The 16116-nt window shown below is 43.6% G+C and overlaps 1 protein-coding gene across 4 annotated transcripts in view; it reads right to left on the bottom strand.

The window, feature by feature from the left end:
* The window catches only part of PATL1 (PAT1 homolog 1, processing body mRNA decay factor), a 292622-nt gene that overhangs the window by 275380 nt on the left and 1126 nt on the right, over positions 1 to 16116 (bottom strand). The gene's annotated exons all lie outside the window — the stretch shown is intronic.

Raw genomic sequence — 16116 nt, 5'->3', positions numbered from 1 at the left:
TGCTGGAAGATAGAGAAATACTGAAGGCAGATGGGGCTAGCCGTCCAAGGGTCACTGTGGTTTTTCAGTGTTCTCTATCTCCACCTGCTGGAAGGCACATACAACCCATCAGTTAATGGATTCATCTGCTGCTGATGACAAGGAATGCAGCGTCTATATCTGTTTTCCAGATCCTCCAACTTAAGGGCAGTTGCCTCTTGCAGTTCCTCCAGTTTTGCCGTGCGGGACTGCAGCCGTTCCATCTCCACCCCATGTGACTCCGGGAGTTCTTCGTGCTCTTCCACCCGACACCCTATTTCATTGACATCCTCTCTCAAAATATCCACAGATTCTTGTAGCTCTGATCGCACAGTCATTAGATCTGACTTGAGCTCCTGTAACCAATTGCGCATCTCCAAACAAAAGGCCACTAATTCCACGTCTGCAGGTGTCCCAGGGCTCGCCTCCAACACTCCGCCCGCGGCCATCTTTTTCTGCACCCGCGACCTTGGAAGAGGAGCTGTATTTATTAAACTTGGCGCTCCTGGGCCGCGCCAAAGGGAGGGCATATGATCGCCAGTGTGTTAGCTCACTGACCACACTATCTGCCCATCATCACAGCAGGTAAGTCGAAATTCTAACTCTCGCCATCAGAGGGTCCTGGAGCTCAGGGCTTATGCAGCCATCTGCTATGATGTCACTTCCTCCTTGAATAAAGACATTTCTGATTCAAAGAATTATGCAGTTAAGATGGCCAACAAGTTTTCAACTCATTGGCTATCACCCCGTGAAGTTCCTTAGGGCTGTCCTCTTTCTCCGGCTTTAACATCTACATGACTTAATTTTCCTATGGATTCCTTTCTATTGGAGCCAAGTTCTTTTCATATACTGATTATATGTTCTTATTAATAGCATTTGAGAAGAACATAACTTCTAGTCTTCCTTGCATTGCCCAATGTATAGAAAGAATTGAAAAGCTGAGTATTGCACATGGGTTTACACTCAAAAACAAAACTATTATGGCTGAATCTAGCTGAAACATCCTTTCCTTCCGAACTATTATTTGCAGATGGTCTCACTCTAAAGGTAGAAACAGTTTCAAGAGTTTGGGGTATTTGAACACTTCATAATCTTTAATTCCTCAGATTAATTCTATGTTGAAGGTGGTTTTCTTTAAACTGCATCAGCTGAGAAGTGTCCGTACTTTACTGTCAGGAAAACATTTTGCTATTTTGGTTGTCATTGATTCTATCTTATCAAGACTACTACAGTATGTTTATATTATTTTTCGTTGGCTACTTTACTTTCCAGGCTGCAAATCTGACAAAACACCATAGCTAAAATGTTTTGGCTTTTTTTTTTTTTTTTTGCAAAAAGAGGTTTGATCACCTAACCCCCACATCTTATGAGTTTGCATTGGCTCCCTATAACTTCTTGGACCTATTTTTATTTTTATGTTTCAACAATTTTTTTTATTGATGAGGTCACATGGTATACAAGTCCATCTCAGTCAATGTAAATCGTATAACAGCGAAGTCTAGTACATATTACTAAACCTGAAATGTCAATCATCAATGTTTTCCAAACTTTTCTCCCCTATCCCTTCCTTCTTGTCTTCTCCTATATCTATAATGTGTACATGTATAATAACTGTGCAGTTGCATAACTATTAACAATAAACTTTTATATGAAACTCCAATATTTATAACTTGTGTTTTACTCAGTGTATTATCCCAACAATATTTACCGGTGGGTCCTCTTGATGTGCTCCTTCAAAGGATTGTTCTCCTATCTAATAATACACATGTCCCTCTATTATGCATTGAACATTACCCTTCCCACTCCTATACCCCCTCCCCCCTCCCTCTACTCGCTTAAAATGTTCTCTAAACATCATGGTTAGTTACCTCTACCTCTGCACATGCTATTCCTACCAGAGTGTAAAATATTGGTCTTGCTTCTTTTGGCACTGTGCTCCTCTTATAATAGGGGCAGATTATTGAGCACTGCGCTTCTCGCTTTATGTGAGATACTGTGTAAATATCTGTTCCAAATTGAAATAAAGGCTTTTCTTTTCTTTGGGATGCTGCATGCCGCTCTAGCCTCCCATAACATCAACTCATGAAATTTATTCCTCCAAAACAAGATGGTGGGTGGTTCCTCTTGCAACCAATGCCTCAGTATACATTTTTTCCCCACTGCGTATGCCTTACCCAGTAATAGATCCATGTTCTTGTCTGATAGCTCATAGGCCCCCCCTTTTGTTTAATAACACCCCTCTCCACGAGGGAATTAGTCTGTGGCCTATGAGAGTCTCAAGGTAATTATGGATCCTTTTCCAGAATATTTTCACTTTGATACAACTCCAAAATGCATGCAGAAGTGTATTTCTCCCTTGTCTACACTTTACACACTGAGCATCCGGTGCACAGCCCGCTCTTGCTGCCTGTGTTTGTGCCATGTATCCCCTATGTAATATCCTATACTGGCTCTCCTGTAGCTCTGCCCCGCTAACTTGCCTGGGGATATCTTTTATCAATTTTGCAAAATTTACTCCCTTCAATTCATATCCCAGGTCTTTGCTCCAAGCCTCTATGAGTGCTCCATAGTTTCGGGGCGGACAGAGCAACAGCAGGGCCCTGTGCAAACTAGATATGGAAACGTGACCATGTGCATCCCCTTTTAGTTTTTGTCCTAATTTTGTGCCCAATGCCTCTTGATCTAAGCTGTACCAATAGTGATGTAATTGTCTGTATGTAAAGTGATCTTTGTTAGTTAGAGAAAGTCTCTGCCTTAGGTCTTGAAATGTATACAAACCTCCTTCCTCATTTACTATGTGTTCCATTAGGCTGATTTCCATGTCTGCCCATCTCTTAATTAACCTAGCCTCCAGTCCAGGTGGAAAATCTCTATTCCCCCGGAGCGAAGCTGATCGCTAATATTTGGGTTTTGATTCCAAACTGTCATGAGAAAGCGCCAGACCGGTCTTAAAGGTAGTAACAGAATACTTTTCTTGCATGTTAGCGGTAAACTTTGTGATTGGGCCTGTATTAGAAAGTTTACATGCCAAGGGCGATATAGTGCCTGTTCCCAACTGACTGGAGTAAATTGTTCTGTATTAAGTATCCAATCCCGAAGGTGCCTCAGTAGACATGCTTGATTGTACCGTCGAAGATTTGGGAGACCCAATCCTCCCTGCTCCCAGTTATCATATAGATATTCTAATCGCATCTTTGATTTCCCCCCCCCCCCATAAGAATTTCCTACATATGCTATTCAATTTCCGTACATCTCTTCGTAATAAGTGTATTGGCATAACTTGTAAAATGTAAAGCCATCTTGGGAATATTATCATTTTAAATAAGTTGATTCTGCCCATCAGTGACAAAGGCAGATGGTTCCATTGCTCCAAGGAGGATCCTGTATCCCGTAACAGCTTCTCTATATTTAGTTGGTATAATTTATCTACATCCATGGACAGTCTCACTCCTAAATAACGAAAAGACTCATCTGCCCATTTTAAAGGCACCCTTTCTAGCCAATTCCCCTCTTGCCACTCCTGTCTTTGTAATGCTTCAGACTTTTCTAAATTTAATTTGAAGCCAGAAAAATCTCCATACTCTTCCACACATTCTAAAAGAGCAGGCAGTGAGGTGTTGGGTTGGGTCACATGAACTAGCAAGTCATCGGCAAAAGCTGCAATTTTGAAAATATTATCGCCTATTTTTACCCCCTGTATGTCTGGTGTCCGCTGAATATCTCTAATCAGGGGGTCTAATGTTAAAATGAATAATAAAGGCGAAAGTGGGCATCCTTGCCTGGTGCCACGAAATATAGAGAAGGGGGGAGATAGTATACCATTGGCCCATATCTGTGCTTGTGGTTGATAGTAAAGCGCCCGAATCGCCTCTTGAAAGAACCCACTTATCCCATAAGCTTCTAGTGTCCCAAACAAAAAGTCCCAGACCACTCTATCAAAAGCCTTCTCGGCATCAAAACTGACTAGCACCGATGGGATGTCTTGATTTGACACTGCCTCTAATGTTGTAAGTATCCTTCGTACATTTTTCGTAATATTTCTACCCTGTACAAATCCTACCTGAGATTCCTCTATTATATCTGGCAGTATCCTAGAAAGTCGATTCGCTAAAACCTTGGCATATAGCTTAGCTTCATAATTGAGCAACGAAATCGGTCTATATGATTTTGGTTTCATTACATCTCTTCCCGGCTTTGGTAGTACTATGATCTGCGCCAGGCGTAGTGATGCCGGCATTTGTTGCTCCCGTGCTAGAACATTAAACATTTCTGTCAAAGGTGGCACCACTTCTTCCCTCATCATTTTATAAAACTTCCCCCTGTAACCATCTGGGCCCGGGGCCTTTCCCAAGGGACTCTGCTGTATTGCCCATGACACTTCTCCTTCTGTAATGGGAGCATTTAACTTAGCCAAGCTCCTCTGGTCCACTCGCCTTACGTCTTGGCCACTGAAGTACATCTCACTATCTAGCGGGGCTGGTTCGGTTCCGAATATAGGTGTTTATAAAATTCGAGCATGACTTTATTAATTTGGGCATCCTCATTCACTAGTGTCCCATCAGCGGAATACAGGGCAGCTATTTTAGACGGACCTTGTCTGGGTTTTGACAATCTTGCTAACATCCTGCTATTTTTGTTAGCATATTTATATAATTGATATCTGTAATATGCATAATTTTTCTGGGCTTGTTGCTGAATCTTTTCATTTAAAGTCTGTTGCAATTCTAAAAGTTGGGCTTTTAACTGTATACTATGCCTGCGGCCACATGCTCTCCTCAACCGTGTTACTTCTTTTTCCAATCTCTGCATCTCCTTTTCCCTTGTTCTTTATTGTTGGCTTGTATATGCTATTATCTCCCCCCATAATACGGCTTTAGCCGTGTCCCAGAATAATATTGGAGTGTCCTTATGCTCCTGATTGGTTTCCTGGAACTGCTTATATTTTTGTGATATATAGTCTAGAAAGGTTGTATCCTTGTATAGTCGGGTTGGAAATTTCCATTGAAACTGGCATGTATCAGACCTTAGGGGCCCCAAAGTTGCTAGTACCATTGCGTGATCTGATATTTTTATGGGGCCTATTTCAGTCTTTTGAATCCTTGTGAACAGGGCTCTGGATATAAAGATGTAATCAATACGGGACATGGTGGCATGTGCACGAGACAGATGGGTATAGTCCCGTTCCAATGGGTTCATAGTTCGCCACACATCCACCATGTCCAAAACCTCACTCAGTATCCTGATCCCCCGCGAATCCGATCCTCTCTTTTCCCCATGGGACCTATCCAGACTAGGATCATCCACTGCATTAAAATCCCCACCGAATATTGGAAGCCCATCAAACCCCGTTAGGTTTTTTAAAAGTTGCTTGTAAAAGATCTTATTGTATGCATTAGGGGCATACAGATTACACAGTACTACTGGTTGACGGTCTACTGTTAAGTGTACTATCACATATCTACCCGCTGTAGCTGTTATAATTTTATGAGTAAGAACATGGATCCCTTTCTTGATTAAAATTATAACTCCTGCTTTCTTAGCCTGCGCTGGAGATTCGTAGTATGATCCCACCCACCACCTACAAAGTTTCTCATGTTCCTTAGCGTTCAAATGTGTTTCTTGCAATAAGGCTATAGAAACCTTTTGTTTGTGAAGTGCTTGTAATATCTTTTGCCGTTTGATCGGTGAGGAAATACCTCCCACATTCCATGTCACTATCTTAAGTGCCATTACGTGCTATAATCCGGCAGAAGGTAAGCAGAATTAGTATCATCCCTTATGGAGCAGTGAGGGCGTCCCAGCCTTTGCCCCCCCCCTGCTTGACTTCACTTGACACTCTGTGTTTTAGTTCCCTCATTGTAGCCCTTAGGCTGCTACCTATGTGCAGTTCCTCCACCTGAACCCTGAAGTTCCTATTACTCAGTGTAAACCCCCCTATTCCCGCTCCTACTCCTCCCACCCTCCTTCGTTCCCCCCTCCCCTTACTCATAAACCTCCTGAGCACCTAAGATGCTCAAGCTCTGTGTCTCCGATCGGGAGCTCCGTGTGACAAATGTTTCTCTAAATATGTGTCCATTTGCCCCCCCTTTTGTGCAACATAACATCTATAACAGCATGCACATCTTTAACCATTTCAGAGAGAATTAGCTCAATATCAGCCTAAGATAGTTTCATCTCAACATTTTTCTCGCATTTACATATGATTCCCATCTCACCAACATAGTCTATTTATTTTTAGACGGACTCGGTCTTTCTCTCTCCATCTGGTCTGCAAACGCTTCAGCCGCCTCCACAGTCTCATAGAACTTCACAGCTCCATTGTGTTGGACACGTAATTTCGCTGGATATAACAGACCAAAACGGATTTGCAGTTTATGCAGTCTCCCACAGACCTGTGAATATTGCTTGCGCTGAAGAGAAACTTTAGTGGAATAATCTTGAAAGCATAATATCTTGCGTCCCTCTATCTCAAGTGCTGCTCCTTTCCTGAGAGCAGTAAGGATCTCCATTTTATGTTGATAATGGAGCAGCCATGCTATGACCACCCTCGGCCGTTCATTGGGCACTTTCCTGGGCCCCAGACGGTGTGCCCGCTCTATTTTGAGGAGGCCCGCTGTGTTTGCGGTGTGCAGTATCTTAGCTAGCCAGGGTTCCAGAAATTCTCTCAAATCACCGTCCTTTATGGATTCTGGTATTCCTACCAATCTGATATTATTCCGTCGAGAGCGGTTTTCTAAGTCATCCACTTTATCCTCTAATTCTGCTACTTTTTTTGTAAGGTCTACTATAGCTGTAGAGACTTCCTGCGTCGATGTTTCCACTTCTCCTAGTCTCTGCTGAACCTCTTGAAAGTCTTTTGTGAAGGTTGTAAATCGATGATCCATGCCGTCCAGCTTGTCTATTATTTGTTGAAGTTGGTGACTCATAGTTTCTTCCACCGCCATTTTAACCTCCGCCACGATTTCTGAGGCCCAAACTGAGCTGACCGATGGCGGTAAGCTTTTCTCCGCCATCTTGGAGCCCCCTCCTTTGGATTTGTCCAGCTCTTTTTTAGACCCTCGGGTCGCCATACACTGTATAGTAAAGTAGCGCTGTTGAGATATCTGGTTTCTGTGCCCGAGATCATCCCAAGTACTGCTGTTTCTGTAATAAAATATAAGGCAAGTTCTGCACCTGTAATGTAGCCTGCCTGCGGGGGCTTAAGTTGTTTTACGTCTCTTGCAGCTCTTCCCCGGCTGAACCCAGATCAGTCGGAAAAAAAAAAAAAGTGTCCCTATCTCTTTAAATTTCTGGGCTGTTCACTTGACACCAATTTGCCTTGCTTTCGCTGGCTTCTTTTACTATTACCCAGGAAGTATAAGATAAGGTCTGCACCTGTAATGTAGCCTGCCTGCGGGGGCTTAAGTTGTTTTACTTCTCTTGCAGCTCTTCCTCGGCTGAACTCAGATCAGTCGAGAGAAAAAAAAAATGCCCCTGTCTCTTTAAATTTCTGGGCTGTTCACTTGACACCAATTTGCCCTGCTTTGCTGAACTCATATCAGTGGAGAGAAAAAGAAAAAAAAAATGTCCCTGTCTCTTTGAATTGCTGGCCTGTTCATTTGACACCAGTTTGCCCTGCTTTCGATGGCTTCTTTTGCTATTACTGAGCCAATTTAGATCAGCTGTTCCAACTCTTATCTCTGCTGATAATCAATTATAAAGTCCATGCTGCTTTCAGTGCTTACTGTTCGTCTCTCCAACCCCCTCTTACATTCTTGCTTGCTAGGGCTCCAGCTCCACCCCTCCAGTCATGAATTTACCCTTCATTACCTATACCCACTTGCTCGGTCTGGCACTCACTCGTTCAGCATGCTGGAACTGTACTGAACTGTGCCTGGCTTCTGACCTGATAGTGCTCTTTGCTCCAGTTTTCTTTGGTAGTGGCCGTTCGCCTCGTGGTGTGGGAGAGGGGTGGTACACTGCTGCCGATTCACTCTGCTCTGCCTTCTCCGTTTCTGTGTTTCGGGGGGCGGAACCTTCTCTGTTCTTCAACTGGTGCTTGTCATCTAACTGTGCTGGATGGGGTTTAAATCATCGGATTTTCTGGAGTTCCCGATCGGGACCTTGCAGAGTTCATCTTGCGGCGGACATCTTGGCCGGCAGCTCCACCGGAAGTTCCTTCTTGGACCTATTTTTAAAGTTGGCCTGTTGGATTTATAAAATATTTGAAGGTTCTTGCCCGGAATATTTAGAAAAGCTGTTTACTTTCCTGTTATCCCCTCTCTTTTCTAGATCAGGGAACTCCCAACTTCTTCATTTTCCATCATTGCTGGGTGTGAGTTATAAAAAATCTCTACAGCTATCCTTTCCTTATCAGGCAGTCAAGCTGTGGTGCTCTTTATCTGTAACCCTTAGAACAATGCCCACATGTTAGTCTTTTTGGAACAGTCTGAAGACTTGTTTCAAAAGCACTACTATTAATTTTGCTTTATTGTTCTTAATATTTGTAATCCGCTCTGAACCAGTATATTTGGGAGTTGGCAGGCTACAAGACCTAGTGCGGGAGGTAACGGTGCTGGGGCTGCTTGATAACAGTGATCATAATATGATCGGATTTGATATTAGCTTTGAAGTAAGTATACATAGGAAATCAAATACGTTAGCGTTTAACTTTAAAAAGGGAGACTACAATAAAATGAGAAGAAAGGTGAAAAAAAAAAAAACAACAACAACTTAGAGGAGCGACTGCGAGGGTCAAAAATTTACATCAGGCGTGGATGTTGTTCAAACACACCATCCTGGAAGCCCAGGCCAAATATATTCCGCGTATTAAAAAAGGAGGGAGGAAGACCAAACGACAGCTGGCATGGTTAAAAAGTGAGGTGAAGGAAGCTATTAGAGGTAAAAGAAAATCCTTCAGAAAATGGAAGAAGAAACTGACTGAAAATAATAAGAAACAGCATAAGAAATGTCAAGTCAAATGCAAAGCGCTGATAAGGAAGGCTAAGAGGGACTTTGACAAAAAGGATTGCATTGGAGGCAAAAACACATAGTAAAAAATTTTTTAGGTATATTAAAAGCAGGAAGCCGGCAAAAGAATCAGTTAGACCACTAGATGACCGAGGGGTAAAAGGGGCGAACAGGGAAGACAAAGCTGTAGCAGAGAGATTAAATGAATTCTTTGCTTCGGTCTTCACCGAGGAAGAATGGGAGAGATACTGTTGCCAGAAATGGTATTCGAAGCTGACGATTCGGAGAAACTGAATGAATTGTCTATAAACCAGGAGGATGTAATGGGGCAGTTCTACAAACTGCCGGATGGTATTCATCCCAGAGTACTGATAGAACTGAAAAATTAACTTGTGGAGCTATTGTTAGTAATATGTAATTTATCCTTCAGTGTGTGAAGGAAGAGCAGGACTTGGGGGTGATTGTGTCTGACGACCTTAAAGCTTTCAAACAGGTAGAAAAAGCGACAGCCAAAGCCAGAAGGATGCTTGGGTGCATAAAGAGAGGCATGACCAGGAGGAAAAAAAGAGGTGATAGTGCCATTGTATAAGTCTCTGGTGAAGCCTCATTTGGAGTACTGCGTGCAGTTCTGGAGACCGCACCTACGGAAAGATATAAACAGGATGGAGTCGGTCCAGAGGGCAGCTACGAAATTAGTAAGCGTTTTTTTAATGCAAAAATTATAGGGACAGGCTTATGAATGCTGGAAGAGAGGAGGGAGAGAGGAGACATGATAGAAACGTTTAAATATCTCAAGGGCATTTATGTACAGGAAGAGAGCCTTTTTCAAATGAAAGAGAGCTCTGGAATGAGGGGGCATAGGCTTAGGAGCAACCTGAAGAAGTATTTCACAGAAAGGGTGGTGGAGGCAGGGAATGGCCTCCCGGTGGATGTGGTGGAGTCGAGGACTGTCCCAGAGTTTAAGAAGGCATGGGATAAGCATGTGGGATCGCTTAGGAACAGGATGAATTAGGGGTTACAGAAGATGGGCAGACTGGATGGGTCATATGGCCTTTATCTGCCATCATGTTTCTATGTTTCTATCCTTAAAATCGAGTGAGGTACCGGAAGATTTGAAGGTGGCCAATGTAACACCGATTTTTTTTTTTAAAGGTTCTAGAGGAGATTCTATTACTACTACTTATTTCCATAGCGCTGACAGACGTACACAGCACTGTACACTTGAACATAAAGAGACAGTCTCTGCTCTACAGAGCTTACAATCTAATTAGGACAGACAAACAGGACAAATAAGAGATAAGGGAATATTAAAGTAAGGATGATAAAATAAGGGTTCTGAACAAATTATAGACCGGTGAGCCTGACATCGGTGCCGGGGAAAATGGTACAGACTATTATTAAGAACAAAATTACAGAACATATTCAAAAGCATGGATTAATGAGACAAAGCCAACATGGATTTAGTGAAGGGAAATCTTGCCTCACCAATCTATTACATTTCTTTGAAGGGGTGAACAAACATGTGGATAAAGGGGAGCCAGTTGATATTGTGTATCTGGATTTTCAGAAGGCGTTTGACAAAGTACCTCATGAAAGACTCCAGAGGAAATTGGAGAGTCATGGGATAGGAGGTACTGTCCTACTGTGGATTAAGAACTGGTTAAAAGATAGAAAACAGAGAAGAGTAGTTAGTGGGGTTCCCCAGGGGTCTGTGCTGGGACCGCTGCTTTTTAACATATTTATAAATGACCTAGAAATGGGAGTAACTAGTGAGGTAATTAAATTTGCTGACGACACAAAGTTATTCAAAGTGGTTAAATCGCAGGAGGATTGTGAAAAACTACAAGAGGACCTTACGAGACTGGGAGTCTAAATGGCAGATGACATTTAATGTGAGCAAGTGCAAAGTGATACATGTGGGAAAGAGGAACCTGAATTATAGCTACGTCATGCAAAGTTCCACATTAGGAGTCATTGACCAAGAAAGGGATCTAGGTGTCGTCGTTGATGATAAGCTGAAAGTTTCCGTTCCGTGTGCTGCTGCGGCTAAGAAAGCAAATAGAATGTTAGGTATTATTAGGAAAGGAATGTAAAACAAAAATGAAGACGTTATAATGCCCTTGTATCGCTCCATGCTGCGACCACACCTCGAATACTGTGTTCAATTCTGGTCGCCACATCTCAAAAAAGATATAGTGGAATTAGAGAAGGTGCAGAAAAGAGTGACGAAAATGATAAAGGGGATGGGACGACTTCCCTATGAGGAAAGGCTAAAGCGGCTAGGGCTCTTCAGCTTGGAGAAAAGGTGGCTGAGGGGAGATATGATAGAGGTTTATAAAGTAATGAGTGGAGTTGAACGGGTAGACGTGAAGCGTCTGTTTACGCTTTCCAAAAATACTAGGACTAGGGGGCAAGCAATGAAGCTACAAAGTAGTCAATTTAAAATTAATCAGAGAAAATGTTTCTTTACTCAACATGTAATTAAACTCTTGAATTCATTGTCAGAGAATGTGGTAAAGACAGTTGGCTTAGCAGAGTTTAAAAAAGGTTTGGACGGCTTCCTAAAGGAAAAGTCCATAGACCATTATTAAATTGGACTTGGGGAAAATCCACTATTTCTGGGATCAGTATAAAACGTTTTGTACTTTTTGGGATCTTGCCAGGTATTTGTGACCTGGATTGGCCACGGTTGGAAACAAGATGCTGGCCTTGATGGACCTTTGGTCTGTCCCAGTATGGCAATACTTATGTACATGTCATATCCACCGAACGTCTCAGCACACATCAATGCTTGTTCTGCACCTAAAACAGGAGCCTCACAAAGATTGCTTACACATAAAATTTTTGTGAGGCTTATATTTAGACACAGAAAAATAAGCGTTGTGCTTTCACTTTTGGTTTTCTGTGAATAACACTCCTCCTCCCTGTCTCATCAGCTTGTAACCTCGGGACATCTTCGACTCCTCTCTCTCCTTCTCTGCACATATTCAACAGACTGCTAAAACCTGTCGTTTCTCTACAATCAAACATAAAACGGCGAGTGACCGAACTCACTCGCAAATGCGCAGTAGAGACTTCCCTCTCTGTCCCGCCCCCGCGTCAATACGTGATGACGGGGGCGGGACAGAAAGGGAAACTGTGCTCTCCCCCCCCCCCCCCCCCGAGGTCGCCGCTACCGGTAAACCCCCCCCCCCCAACCGAGTTGCCGCCGCCACCACCCCTCCACCTGGCCCGGACCCTCTGATCGCAATTAATTCAACTTACATCGCCGCAGCACGCAGATCAGCTGAGCTCCAGTCGGCCTTCCTTCCCTGCCTGTGTCCCGCCCTCGCCGACGGTACGTCAAACGAGGACGGGACACAGGCAGAGAAGGAAGGCCAGGCCGACGGGAGCTCAGCTGATCTGCGTGCTGCAGCGATGTAAGTTGAATTAATAGCGAACAGAGGGCCCAGGCCGGGTGGAGGGGTGGCGGCGACTCCAGGGGGGGGGGGGGGCCTTGGAAAACCCCCATTCCAATAGTAGCCCATTTTAACGGGCTCAACGGCTAGTATCACCATAATTCGTCCTTTACTTTCTGAGCAATACTAGAACCTTTATCCACACTTTTTAACACCTCTTGCTTAGACTATTACAACTTGCTTCTCACAGGTCTCGCACTAAGCCATCTCTCTCTCTCCTTCAATCTGTTCAAAATTCTGCTGCACGACTTATACTCCGCCAGTGTCGCTATGCTCATATTAGCCCTCTCCTCAAGTCACTTCATTGGCTTCCTATCCATTTCTGCATGCAGTTCAAACTCCTCTCTTGTTGACTTACAAATAACATAGTAAATGATGGCAGATAAAGACCTGTACGATCCATCCAGTCTGCCCAACAAGATAAACTAATTTTACATGGTATATGGTAGTAAGTACGTTCACTCCGCAGCTCCTCAGTACCTCTCCACTTATCTCTCCATACACTCCTTCCCGGGAATTCCGTTCACTGGGTAAATCTCTCTTATCTGCACCATTCTCCTCCACCGCTAACTCCAGACTCCGTTCCTTTTTATCTTGCTGCTCCATATGCCTGGAATAGACTTCCTGAACCGGTACATCACGCTCTATCACTGGCCATCTTCAAACTAGGCTAAAAGCCCACCTTTTTGATGCTGCTTTTAACTTCTAACTCTCACTCGCTTGTTCAGTAACCATATTTTATCATTCCCTCATCTCTTATTTGTCCTGTTTGTCTGTCCTAATTAGATTTTAAGTTCTGTCGAACAGGGACTGTACTGTCTCTTTATCTCCAGTGTACAACGCTGCATACGTCTAAGAGAACTATAGAAATGATTAGTAGTGGTTTAAATCTTGAAAGGGCCTTCCTCCCACTTGCACAAAAAAGTGAGCATCAAACTCTCTGCATAGCACAGAATACCTAAATTAGCTCATCAGCATACATTTTAATATAACCTGTGGCAGTGTCTTCCACACAAGTTAATACATGAGCACAAGTCCACTCTGCATTGCTCGGCATATACAACCCATACTCAACCTACGATAACCCCGCAGCTAAGCCAGTGCTTGCTTTCTGCTTCAGCCCCTAAGGGAAGAGAGGGATCTAGCTAAGCAGGTTTTCAAATTAAGCTGGACAATGAGACTGTGGGTGAGCAGAGCGGTAGGGAAGTTCTAGCCTTAGCAACAAGAAGGATAGGTGTCAGACCTGGGGCAGGGAGGAACCAGGCCTTTACGATGGACATGTCCCACACAAAATATAAACATAATCCCCCATTTTTTTTTTGGGGGGGGGGGTTATTAAAACTGATGAGAGTTCCTGTAAGCAATTACTAGAGGGAGCGAGAGAGCTAAAGGAAGAGTATGAAGTCCAGCCCCAAAGGGAAGTGTTCATGGGAAAGTGTACATAAGTACATAAGTACATAAGTACATAAGTACATAAGTAGTGCCATACTGGGAAAGACCAAAGGTCCATCTAGCCCAGCATCCTGTCACCGACAGTGGCCAATCCAGGTCAAGGGCACCTGGCACGCTCCCCAAACGTAAAAACATTCCAGACAAGTTATACCTAAAAATGAGGAATTTTTCCAGTCCATTTAATAGCGGTCTATGGACTTGTCCTTTAGGAATCTATCTAACCCCTTTTTAAACTCCATCAAGCTAACCGCCCGTACCACGTTCTCCGGCAACGAATTCCAGAGTCTAATTACACGTTGGGTGAAGAAAGATTTTCTCCAATTTGTTTTAAATTTACCACACTGTAGCTTCAACTCATGCCCCCTAGTCCTAGTATTTTTGGATAGCGTGAACAGTCGCTTCACATCCACCCGATCCATTCCACTCATTATTTTATACACTTCTATCATATCTCCCCTCAGCCGTCTCTTCTCCAAGCTGAAAAGCCCTAGCCTTCTCAGCCTCTCTTCATAGGAAAGTCGTCCCATCCCCACTATCATTTTCGTCGCCCTTCGCTGTACCTTTTCCAATTCTACTATATCTTTTTTGAGATACGGAGACCAGTACTGAACACAATACTCCAGGTGCGGTCGCACCATGGAGCGATACAACGGCATTATAACATCCGCACACCTGGACTCCATACCCTTCCTAATAACACCCAACATTCTATTCGCTTTCCTAGCCGCAGCAGCACACTGAGCAGAAGGTTTCAGCGTATCATCGACGACGACACCCAGATCCCTTTCTTGATCCGTAACTCCTAACGCGGAACCTTGCAAGACGTAGCTATAATTCGGGTTCCTCTTACCCACATGCATCACTTTGCACTTGTCAACATTGAACTTCATCTGCCACTTGCACGCCCATTCTCCCAGTCTCGCAAGGTCCTCCTGTAATCGTTCACATTCCTCCTGCGACTTGACGACCCTGAATAATTTTGTGTCATCGGCAAATTTAATTACCTCACTAGTTATTCCCATCTCTAGGTCATTATAAATACATTAAAAAGCAACGGACCCAGCACAGACCCCTGCGGGACCCCACTAACTACCCTCCTCCACTGAGAATACTGGCCACGCAATCCTACTCTCTGCTTCCTATCTTTCAACTGAGGGAAATGCTGAGGGAAATGATTCTGGTTGTTGAATGATTTTTTTTTTCGGGGGGAGGGGGGGTGTATGAAGTTAATAAAAGCTGTTGATATATACAACACATGGTCTTTGGTTGCCTCTACCCCTGTCAGGGCCCGTGTGGAGAGAGGGAGTATCCTGGATAGACTCAAACTAAGGCTACACTAAGTGGAGGTTTCTGCCCATAAAAGCATCAACCGTGGGGAGTGTAAGGAGTGCTCTGGGTAGACGAAAAGAGCCTGGGAGCAGGGACAGGGAAGAGCCTGTTCTGGTGTCCAAGGCAACAGCCCCAAGAAGTGTACCTTTGGGAGAGAGAGGACAGACAGGGAGATCTGGTTCTATGTGGGTACAGCTTGTTGCAAAAGTGCTGCAAGCACAGCCTTGGATTATTTTGTCCAAAAGGATGGGTAATGGACTTGGAGAAGTTGTAAATATGGATATACCTTAGGATTTACAAATGGACTATTAAATTTACACTAGTCTTGAACTGGCACTATAAAACATTGTGAATACAATTTGAACTGCTTGTTATGGAGTGAACTTTTTGCTTCCAGAGTATATGAAGTTTGTATTCATACACTGTTGCAGAGTTCAAGTAAAGTTTGTATTTGGTTTATAAAACCTAGATCAAAGTATTTCTTTGAGACAGAGTGAAGTTAATTTACTTCCAGACTAGCAAAGAAAAGTAAAGATTAAGAGTGGCTTAAAAACCCCAGGGCCTACTGGAGTTAAGTCCAGTCCCGGCCTGCGCCATGCTCAGTGAGTATCTAAAACTTTTGTTGTGACCAGGCTGGGGGCTCATTTTCAAAGCACTTAGACTTACAAAGTACCATTATAAGCTATGGAAGTTTGTAAGTCTAAGTGCTTTGAAAAAATACACATCAAGAAGAGCTAGATAGTGGAGCTCGCTTGGGACCTGCTGCTCTCTCTTGGAACCTGATGCTCACTCTTGGGACCTGACCTGCAGTCCACCTGCCTCTGCCTCATGGCTCATCAATCTTCAATGGACCACAGCATGCTCTGTAACAAAAAGACTGTTCTGTGAGTTATAACTTTTTGATCTAGAC

Source organism: Microcaecilia unicolor, chromosome 1 (genome assembly GCF_901765095.1).
Source record: "Microcaecilia unicolor chromosome 1, aMicUni1.1, whole genome shotgun sequence".
Taxonomy (NCBI): Eukaryota; Metazoa; Chordata; class Amphibia; order Gymnophiona; family Siphonopidae; genus Microcaecilia; species Microcaecilia unicolor.
Note: the sequence above shows the minus strand (reverse complement) of the source record. Positions and strands in the feature narration are given on the sequence as shown.